We start from the raw sequence: 11,092 nt of genomic DNA on the forward strand, positions 1-11,092 counted from the left end.
GTGCACTCTCTCACTCAGGGAGATGACCATACATCAGCTTCTGCCACCATTAAGTGAAGACCTTAGAGGTTGATGACTATAAGAGTAGGGTATATATGGGTTCCAAGAAACCCTAGCCCTAAGCTGAATAGGCTCTAGATTTCTTGGGCTATTCTTACAACAATCTCCCAAATTAAATGGTAAAATACATATTAAGAATAGTTAGAGACACATGTGAATTTTAAAATTTTTTTTTGGAGATAGACTTTAAGTTATAGAAGCAAGATTTTATGTTAGAATTTATTCTCTTAATTATTTTGTTTTCTTTTTATGAAGTTTTTAAATCATTGTCTTTGTTTTTTATTTTATGGGATCTAAACATTTCAATTCCATAATTTTGAAAAAATAAAAACTTTTCATTTTCCCTCTTCATTGTTTCTAAACCTTTTCCACTTCTGAAACAATTCCAAGTTGAAAACCAAAAAAAGCTAAAAAGACATCAACGCATTCTCTTTATATACGTTAATCACATTTATTTTATCAATTTCTTTTTTTAATTGCATATTTATTCACCTAATTACGATTAGAAGTTTTTTTTTTAAACTTTTTAGATATATTAAAGCTACTTTTTTTAGGTTTTAGTTTTTATGAAAAAATTACTTAATTATTATAAGCTTCTAAACATATTTTTAATTAAAAAAAATACGTTTTTAAAGCCAACTACTCAATGCTCGGAAACATTATTAAAACATTATTTCGGTAAAAATTATTTTTTAAAGTTTCTAACAAAATAATGTTTGATTTATTTTTTTACAGCAATGAAATTAAATAATTCTAATATGTATAATAATTAAGCCCGACAGACATAATAATAAACATTATTTCCCATGCAAAAAGTAGCAGAAAACATTAATGCTAAACTCTTTTTTCACCTATCAAGTTCAAAATTCAAATTTAAAAAGTTAAATTTTAAATATTAAATATTTTCGCACCCAATAAACATAATAATAAATTTTACTAATATGTTTATCAATTATCCCATACAGAAACAGAAGGTAGTGGAAAATATGCACATTCTCTAATTAATAGATTCTAGTTATTTATTCAAGACATATGAAATTATGTTAATTACACTCTTACATCAAAAGAATGAAAGTTTTATTTCTTTCTTATATTAAAATAAAATTTATACTTTTATAGTGATTAAATTTTTATAATTTATTTTTTACAGAATGATAGATGTCATTTTTAATTTTGTTTTTAAATTTATAACTTTAAATTTACATTTTAAATTCTTTTCAATTAATTAAAAATATTTAAAAAAAATATTTCCTCTTTTAATTTATAATTTTAATATTCTTTTAAATTGGTTATACATATATTTAAAAAGTTAAAGTTAAATATTTTTTTAAAAAATACTAGTATGGAAAATTTTCGTCTTTTGTATTATTTTTCAAGTTAAATTTGTTATTTATTTTCTTTTAAAGTTTAAATATGTCATTTCTTATTTTTGTCATTTAAATTTGTAATTTAAATTTTTTTATCAACTATATATATATTTTTATATTAAATTTAAATTTATTACATATATCTTTTTCTTGATTTATATATTTTTTCTTTTAATTTTTTTATTTTTTATATTATACCTATATTTAAAAATGCTGCTCTTCTCACTAATCTAAGAAAAAGTAATTCTTAAAAGACTTCGAAAGCCAAGGAAAGTAAATTAAAGAATTCTTTTAAAAAATAAAATAAATATGAATTAATATATGTTTTACAAGATGCTACTTTTTGTTCCTCCATGTATCAATATCTCATTCAATTTGATTATTATCTATTTGTTTGGGAGTATAATTTCTCCCCCTTAAAAGATGACTTGTTTTTAAAAATTCAAGATAAAAAAGGAATAACTACTCTCTAGTTGGAAATATGTAATTATAAATAGTATTAAAATATTATTTTGATAAAATGCACAGATGCAAAATAGTCTGTAAAATACTTAATTGCATACATTATTTTACGATGCAGAAGTTGGATGGTTACTGGTCACTGAATGATCATTCATTTTAATTGAGTAATTAATAATAATAAATAATTATTTGTTACAAAGATTTGTGATTTTTTCAACAATATAAATTTTTGTATTTCTTAAAATTATATATTACTCATTTTTTCAAACAATTATAAGTTCAAAAATTAGAAGTTACTTTTAAATTTTTTAGAAAATAGTAAAGCTACTTTTTTTAGGTTTTAGTTTTTATAAAAAAAAAATTATTTAATTATTGTTAGCTTCTTAACATATATTTTAATTAAATAAACACTTTTTTAAAGTCAACTACTGATTGGGTTGGAAACATGTAATGATAAATAACATTAAAATATTATTTCGATAAAATGTAAGGATGCAAAATAGTATGTAAAATACTTAATGACAAACCTTTTTTCGATACAAAAGTTGGATGGTCATTGGTCACTGAATGGTCATTTATTTTAATTGAGTAATAAATAATTATTTGTTGCAAATTTTTATGACTTTTTTCAACAATCGAAATTATTTATGTTTCTTAAAATTAAATATTATACGTATTTTCAAACCATTAAAGTTCAAAAATTAGAAGTTATTTTTTAATTTTTTCAAAAATATGAAAGCTACTTTTTATAGGTTTTAATTTTTATGAAAAAATTATTTAATTATTATAAGCTTCTAAACATATTTTTAAATTAAAAAAACCTTTTTAAAGCCAAACTTCTCACTGGTTGGAAACATGTAATCACTGGGTTGGAACAATAATAGAAGAATTGATGGGGTAAAATAACAAAAAATATATGTTTTTCAACCGGGAAGTCAAATTAATTAAAATAAGATTGTGTCATTCTTAGAAGTGGGGATTATAGTGTGGGATATATTAGAAAATTGAGAAGAAAAAATCTTGGATAGAAGTAATACTAAACAAATATCGGAGTGACATTAGACAGTCTAATGTTTTTGGGCGCGAAGTAGTTGTCTAGAAATCAGGATGAATAAATCATTTTCGTTATTTAACAAATAAAGCCAGAAATACAGAATGAAACAAAAAAAAAACATTTGGATCAGCATAAGGATGATAAGATGCTTATATCGCACTAAGGATAAAACAATTGTCTAGATAAAAAAAGGTCGCTCAAACATAACAATACTCAAATTCTTTGCATGCAAAACATCATTTTAAAAGGGTTCTTGTCAGATGTTCTCTAGATGTAGCCTATGCTTGAGTTAGTGCTTGCAATATAAAAAATTCACTGCCAGATTGAAGATCAAAAAAATTGGCTACTCTTATCATAAAACTTGTCTATCAAACATCAAATTATTTTTACATAAAAAAATTAATCATGCGAAAATATGGTTAGATAATAACTATTTGTGGTCCTCAAATGTAACAGAAGTTTGAGGAATAATCTAGCATACAATAAGGAGTGAAAATACATCACTACAGAAACTAAATAGAAAGAGTGTTGCATTACCCGCTCAAGCATATAAGAGAGCAATAATGTCTTCCAAGGCTTCTGCAACTATGCTAGTAATTATAGAGTCACATTTTACCTTCTTTGCATTACAATTGTTGCTTGAACAATCGTCACCGCAATTGCATTCGTTCATAAATCTATTACTCGCTCTTGTCTTCGCAAGACACTTGCCAATTAAAACGTTGCTCACATTGATGGATCCCGCTGCATCAAAGAAGCAAAACTTGTGAGTGTTAACGAAGGAGGAAATGAAAGACATTTGGTGAAATCAGTGTGAGTAAACTATGGAACAGAGATTAGACAATAAAATAGTATTATTCATAGTAATACCAAATGATGATAGTTCAGTTGGTGCATGTGAGTTGAGTAGGTGGTGGAAGGATCTAGGTTTGATCACTCACCAACAATACCTTTAAGAGTGGCATAAGATCTGTACCAATCTCTACAGTAGCCAGGGGCGGACCTACATGGGGGGATAGGGTAGGCCCCCCGCCCCCCTCTACAATACGAAAATATGTTCTACTATATGATATGCAACATGGTATGTAAAAACAAAATTTTGAAAGTGCTTATAAAAAGTGAAAGACAAGCGAAGCTATTCATAAAAAAGTGTTCCACCTGTTCATTGCACCCAATTAGATATAACTATTATTTACCAGATTCAACCTGCCAGCATATATGACAAGTTTTGTTCTTGGTCTGCTACCCTCCCTAATCAATGTGGAAATCTTATTTTTCCGTTGTATACAAAGAAGAGTTCAGTTAGTAATGCATATTCACTCTACCTATCAAATATGTCTAGAATTTGATTTTATATTGATTGATTATCTAATTTTCTTTTTATAATCATTAAAACTTTGTACAGATTGTCTTGTGAGAACTCACGAGAAGAGTATTTAAGTTTTAATTTTGTTGGCAAAGAAAAAAGGTCAGTAATAATTATCAATTATTAGTTGGGACCAAATGCTAAAGATAAATAACACATTAATTAATTTACCGTGTCTTCTGCTAAATAATAGCTAAGTGAAAAATAAGATTTTGAAGAAATCAAAGAAAGTGCAATTATAACATCAGAAGGCATGAAGGTAAACAATAAAACATTAATCTTACAAACAAAATATAGGTTCTTAAGACTAGTTCTTCATTGAAATAGAAGATTTATTGGACCATTGTCACCAGAAGCAAAAAAATTGACATTTTAACCAAAAAATTGGCAAAAAAATATGTAATTTTATTAGATTCTTCTTAATAGGTATTTTTGTATTCTTACTGTGATCATTCAACCAAAACTAGCATTATCTTTTTATAATAGTAATATAAATATTCGCCCCCCATCATATAATTTTCTGGGTCCGCCACTAACAGTAGCATCAGAATCAACATTTAGCTAGAGAAAAATTTATTGATGCTTATCGTTCTATCTTGGGTGAAGATACCATCCAAACTTTAATATATAGTGGAAATTAGCTACGTAATAAGTATAACTTAAAAAAAGATAAAAGGTATAAAAATATTTCTTTTGTTTTTAATCTTATATTATTTTTCTATTATTTAATCTTTTTTTTGTTTTCTATATTTATAAATTGTTTGTCAACTTATGTAATATAACAACCCACATATGTATAATGATGATAAATAGTAAAACCAGCTGCAACGTAGTCATAACCTGCTATAGCGATAATGAAAAATGTGTACTAACAAGTAAGAGATTGAGATAAATGAAGAGGGAAACCTTGAAATTAGATAATTATTTATTATTTTGTGAAAATAATGATGGAATTGGATTCAGAATAAAATTTGAAGTTGATAGACACTTTTTGGGGGAAATGATGAATAACGAAATTTACCGGGTAAAAATGCTGCTATGCAATTACCTAAAAAACTCAGAAATAAGATAGCTCTTATAAAATTTAATATATGCTAAAAGAGGCATTTAGAACCAAGAAAATGATTATGGGAATTATATGGAGTCAAATTACAAGTTTGGTGATTTTTTTAAAAATGTTCTGATAGTGGAAATTTTGCAGTAAAAATGTAACTTTTTGAAATCTCCCGATAACGTGAGATTCATATCTTAAAATACATTTAATGGACTTTGATGAATGTTAAAATTGTGATTAAATGATTTTTTCACGGATTAAGTGGAGGTTAGTATTGTAAATGACTAGGTTTAATTGGAGGATATGTTAGTAATTATATATGTGGGACCCACATCACTTAAGTGAATAAATTGGCACATGTCTTAAACATTTCTAACTCATCTTTTTCCCTTCCAAAGTGGCCAAAATCGCAAGCTCAATGGGAGATGAAGAGAAAAACTTTAAAAATTGATAACTAGAGCTACACACCTCTAAATCACACGATTCTAAAGCCAAACTTGTGAGAAATTTCGAGAGGAACATATTGATACTAGTATTTCCGAGTGAGGCCGAGTGTAGAGAGAGATTTTCTCCCTCAAAGATTTCAGGATTTATGAAATCCTTATGATTTTTGGAGCTTTTCAACCAATGGGAGCTTGGGAACTCATTCTTCCTTCATTCTAGTGTTGATTGTGGTAAGAAATCCCTTCTCAAATCAAGTTTTTATGGATTGTCATGAATGCAAGGGTTTAGACAAATATTAATCCAAAATTTGCATGAAATAAGTAGTTAGAGAATAATTTTGACATGGATTTTTTTGTAAAATATGTGTAGAGTGGTGTCCTGTTGAAAGAATATAAAAGAGATTGTTGGTTGGACCACCTTGAAAATTAAGTCAAAAAATGTACATGGGAAAGTGTTGAAATTGTGAGGTTGGATGGTGTTGTAATGTGATTGAGGTTTAAGTCATGTTGGATAATATGATTATAATGAAAAATGAACGATGAAAAATAATTGAGATAACCAATTGTGTTTTAGCAATTTCTTTGTCAAGCTATGTATTGATTGTTGGTTGTATGTATTGTACCTTGAAACCCTTTGATGAAATGATGTTGGATTAAGTATTGAAGTAACCTATTGGTTGAGGCTTGTTCCTTGACTTTGGTTGGCTAGGTAAGTTTTGAACTATATTTGTGTATATGTGTTGTTGTTGATTGATAACCACTATGAAAATGGATATTATGGAATGCATAATATCGATATTGTGCATGAACCTTATATAGGTGAAATTGGTTGTATAAGTGTTGATTGGTTGGCTTGCTTGGAGTACAAGAAAGCTTGACAAGAGGAAGTCCTCTTTGAGGTAAATTTCTTGTCCTGCGATTAATCCCCTTGAGTTCTCCACCATACTCCATCTGGAGGAATGATTGAAAGTGTAACTGATTGTAATATTTTCTGTAGTATGACCATGCATTATAAATTGACTTATGTGGTAATTGTATGGATATGGTGTTGCATGTACTTGTGATCTCTAGCCAGTATATAATTGTAAATAGAACCTTCCATGGGAATAGTAATGACCTCCACGGTAGGTATGGTAATGACCTTCGTGAGTTGGTAATTTGGCATGGGCATGGTAATGACCTCCATAGTGAGTATGGTAAAATAACCTCCATTGGTGGGTATGATAATGACCTCCGTGAGTTTGTGTTTTGGTATGGGTATGGTAAAAAAACCTCCACAGTGTGAATGGTTAAAGGACTTCCATTAGTGGGTATGATATATGACCTCCATTAAGATTTGGTATCATGATATCTTGTTATGAACGTCTTGGTGATGTGGAATCCCTATGGGTATGGTATAATGATCTCCATGTGGAATTGTGATATGTTGGTTAAATGTATATTATGCTATGCTTGTATTACTGTTTACACATATTGAGTGAGTCATTGGGTGGAGTGACCCTATGGGACTCTTGGTTTACTGAGATTATCAAATCTCACACCGTATTTAGGGGACCACATTTCAGGTATTGTTGAGCCTGCTGAAGAAGCATTGGCAAAAGGCCCATTTAGGGACCATATATGGATATGTTGGATTACCATGGTTATTTGATATATGCTATATTTTGAGAATGACATGTTCTCTTTTTGAATAATTGTATCTTTAATATAATGATGTAATGGGAACATGCATATTCATAGTTGGATTCGATGTAGTCATTGGTGTAGGCTATGCCAAATGATGTAATTGTATTTATTCAAATTGGAGGATTTTGACATGTAATTATGTTTATGCTCATTTTGGGAACTTTGGTTATGTAATCTTATAATATATGCATGATGTAAGGGCTTAGGCATATTTAGTTACTAATGTGGTATGCTGATTATTGATATATAAATGGGAGAATTTATGTGATCGAATATGAATATGAAGTGGATTAAGGAAAAATGATAAGTGTTATGAGTTTGTAACTTGTGGTCTAAGTAACTCGTGGATAATGACTTGATACTTAAGCAATGATCATAATATGACTTGTGTTGAAGGATATAAGTGCACCAAGGTATGTTGAACCTTAGGATGCCATTCCATGCTCATTAGGTACAAATTGGAGAAAAAGGATTAGTGGTAAAAACAAAGGGAATGCTGCCAAATTTTCTAGAAAACATAATAAAATTACCTCTAACTTTGGTGATTCATATCTCCTTCGTTACTAAGCCAAACTAGGCGTGTCAGCTATCATTTTGAATCTTAGGATGTCCTCTATTATCTCTTAAAATTTGGGGCAATTCTGAGCTTTGTTGCGTTCTGTAGGTCGAGTTGAATGAAGACTGCACAATTTCGTGGATTTTGAGCCAACCACTATCTGTGTTTTGCAAAAATTCATATCTCTCTCAATCATTACCAAAATTAGGCTTATGATATACCAAATTAAATCTAAAGGTGTCTACTATATCTTAATAAAATTTGAGAGCAATTGGATAAGTGGAACTCCTACAATGTTGAAAACAGTGAGAGATGTTTGGTGCCCAGCGCGCAGTGTGTTGCTAGTTTTGTATGCCTGACTTGCGACGAACATTATCGGGGCTTGACAACTCCAATTAAGGCTTGTGATATCTCGTAGAAAGTTAGAAGAGTCTAGTTTAATATATAAAAAATAGGTACTTTCAATAAGGTAAATTTTGTGCAGTTTTAAATAAAATGAAGGTACATCAAGTCTGAAAAACGTCAAAAAGTGTAATTGTGCTTGGTTGGTTTATGGAAACCACCTTACAACTTTAAATCCATATTGTATGATGTTAAGCTATATTATTTATGTTCTCGTGATAAGTTTTGAGTTATGCTCATAGTTTGTAAAATGTTTAATACGGTGGTTTTAAAAATGCAAATGTTGTTAAAAGAGAAAACAATTTCTCGTATTTTTAAATGAATTGTTGTGATTGTAACTGCGCTTAATATCATAATTGATGATAACACACCGGTCCGGTAACGGGGTGTTACATGTAACCTTGGAATTGTAATTGCAGGAGAGGGAAGATAATGAGAAGTTTTTGGCGACTACAAGCATCATGATGCATTTGTTGGATTCATGCAGTTATTTTAATTTACATAATATGGATTGATTTGTTGGAACTGTTGAATTATATGTTATTTAGTTTGGACATTTTATTTCTGAAAGTGACTTAAATATAGATTGTGATAAGTTGTTGTTGTGATTCATGATTTTTTTTGGACTTTGAAATTGTGATTTTTGTTTTCACAACGGAATATGAGTATTTTGTGAAGTTGATTCATATTCTGCTTGGAAGTTAAAAATTAACAGGCTAACGAGCTAGGTCAGTCTATTTTTTTTGGGTCATGTCAGACTAACAGTTAGACTCGTACTATGCTATCAGGTCAGATCAAATTGAAAATTTTTGGCATAAGTATGAGCTTTTCAGGACAAAGCTCGGCCCGACCCAACTTACTTTCACCCTTATTCACAAGACAAAAGAAATATGCATAAGGTAAATATTCTACCCTATACATCATGACTATGATTGATACTAACTTCATGATTGATACTAACTTCACTTAATTGTGTATACCCATTTTTTCCACTAAAGCACATGGAAGAGCATCATGTTATCAGCACCATCAGGTATGTTCCTTAGATGCTTAAGGACAACCTTACATTATGATGAAGTACAAATATTTGAGGAAATGAAAAGTACAACCTTAGGAGAGTGACAATTATAATCCGGGAAAAAAAGGACGAAAAATTAACCTAAACTTCATATGGCCAGATCAAAGTGCTAGCACTAGCAGAGAATTATAGAACAAGAAGATATATAGATGATGGTGGGGACTTGGATATGTGCTCCAACTCCAATAGTTGTACATCAAATGTTAATTTGTTTAACCCAAATCCAGATGTGGGCACAAATTAACACTACCAAAGTACAAACCGACACACTCAGAAAGGTCTAGGCTAGTTCAGTGTCTGGTATATACAGGTACCCGAGGCCGCGTTGGCTCGATTAGTGGTAGTTATGAAAATGAAGAGAAAAGAAAAGGGTAAAGAGTGGAACTGAATGAGTGGCAAATAGAAGTACCAAATATTATGGGTAAGTAATAAAAGAAAGGTTATGGTATTGAGTGTGAACAGGTCCTTATCGATGCCACCCAATGGGGTGGCTAACCGACAGGTGGGACTATATATTCCCTCACTTGCTCGTTTGTTATTCTTTCTTGGGACCCTCTCCAACTCCGTAGAGAGAAGAGATTCCAAGTCTCCACTTACCCTTGGGTTGTATGTACCCTAAATTCTTGAAAATAATTGACTCAATTTAATTGCAGCTATAGCAGCGCATAGTCACGTGTCATGATTTAAAATTATTAACCCAAAGAGCTTACACCAAGTCTCCAAGTTGATTATTTGGGTTGAAAGTGCACTTTGAAAAATTGTCGCAAGAGAAATGTATTTTGGTTGATAGGAAAATTGGCCAAAAATTCGAGAAGATTCAATGGACGATTTTCTTAAGATATATGGTTACACTTTTAGAAATGACATTTTTAAAAAATATTATGCCTATTGGGATTAAATATGAATTTGTTCATAATTTTATTTTAGCAGGGTCGCTCTACTTTGACTAGCAGTTATGTATAATTATTGTAGAAAATTATAAATGATATTACTTGTTCAGATCCTAAAAGGTTCGGGTTTAAAAATAACTGTCAAAGGAATATTATTCGAAGATTAAATACGCATTGGTTTAATGTAACACAAAACACCCAAACTTGTGTCCAATCCATCTTATCCTGCATAGCATTAAAACCCACCCGTTGGAAAAAAAAACTTTATGTACAACTAGCGGTGTTAATAGTCGAGTCGGGTTTGGTCTAAAAGACTAATGTTGTGTTTAAATATATTAGACTGACTTATTTGTAATCTGTTATGAATATAACTATTGACTTGTGGTCTGACTTATTTACATAAAAATAAAAGCCTGTTTAGCTTGTTAAAAAAAATAAGATAATAAAAATTTATACAAATAGAATATACGATCAATAACATTAATAATTCTACAAAGATTCATAAATTCAATGTATATCCAAACAACATAATATAAAATAAAATAATTCAAAAAATCTGTTTAACCAATAAATTAAAGAAGTAAAAAATTCTGCATCTAAAGATGAGTATTATAACTTGAATCAAAAATCTAAGTTATAGGGACTTCAAACATTTTATCGAACAGGAAATAGGT

The sequence above is a fragment of the Gastrolobium bilobum genome, unplaced genomic scaffold, assembly GCF_033153095.1.
Source record: "Gastrolobium bilobum isolate Gb01-03AN ecotype WA unplaced genomic scaffold, APGP_CSIRO_Gbil_v1 utg3781, whole genome shotgun sequence".
Taxonomy (NCBI): Eukaryota; Viridiplantae; Streptophyta; class Magnoliopsida; order Fabales; family Fabaceae; genus Gastrolobium; species Gastrolobium bilobum.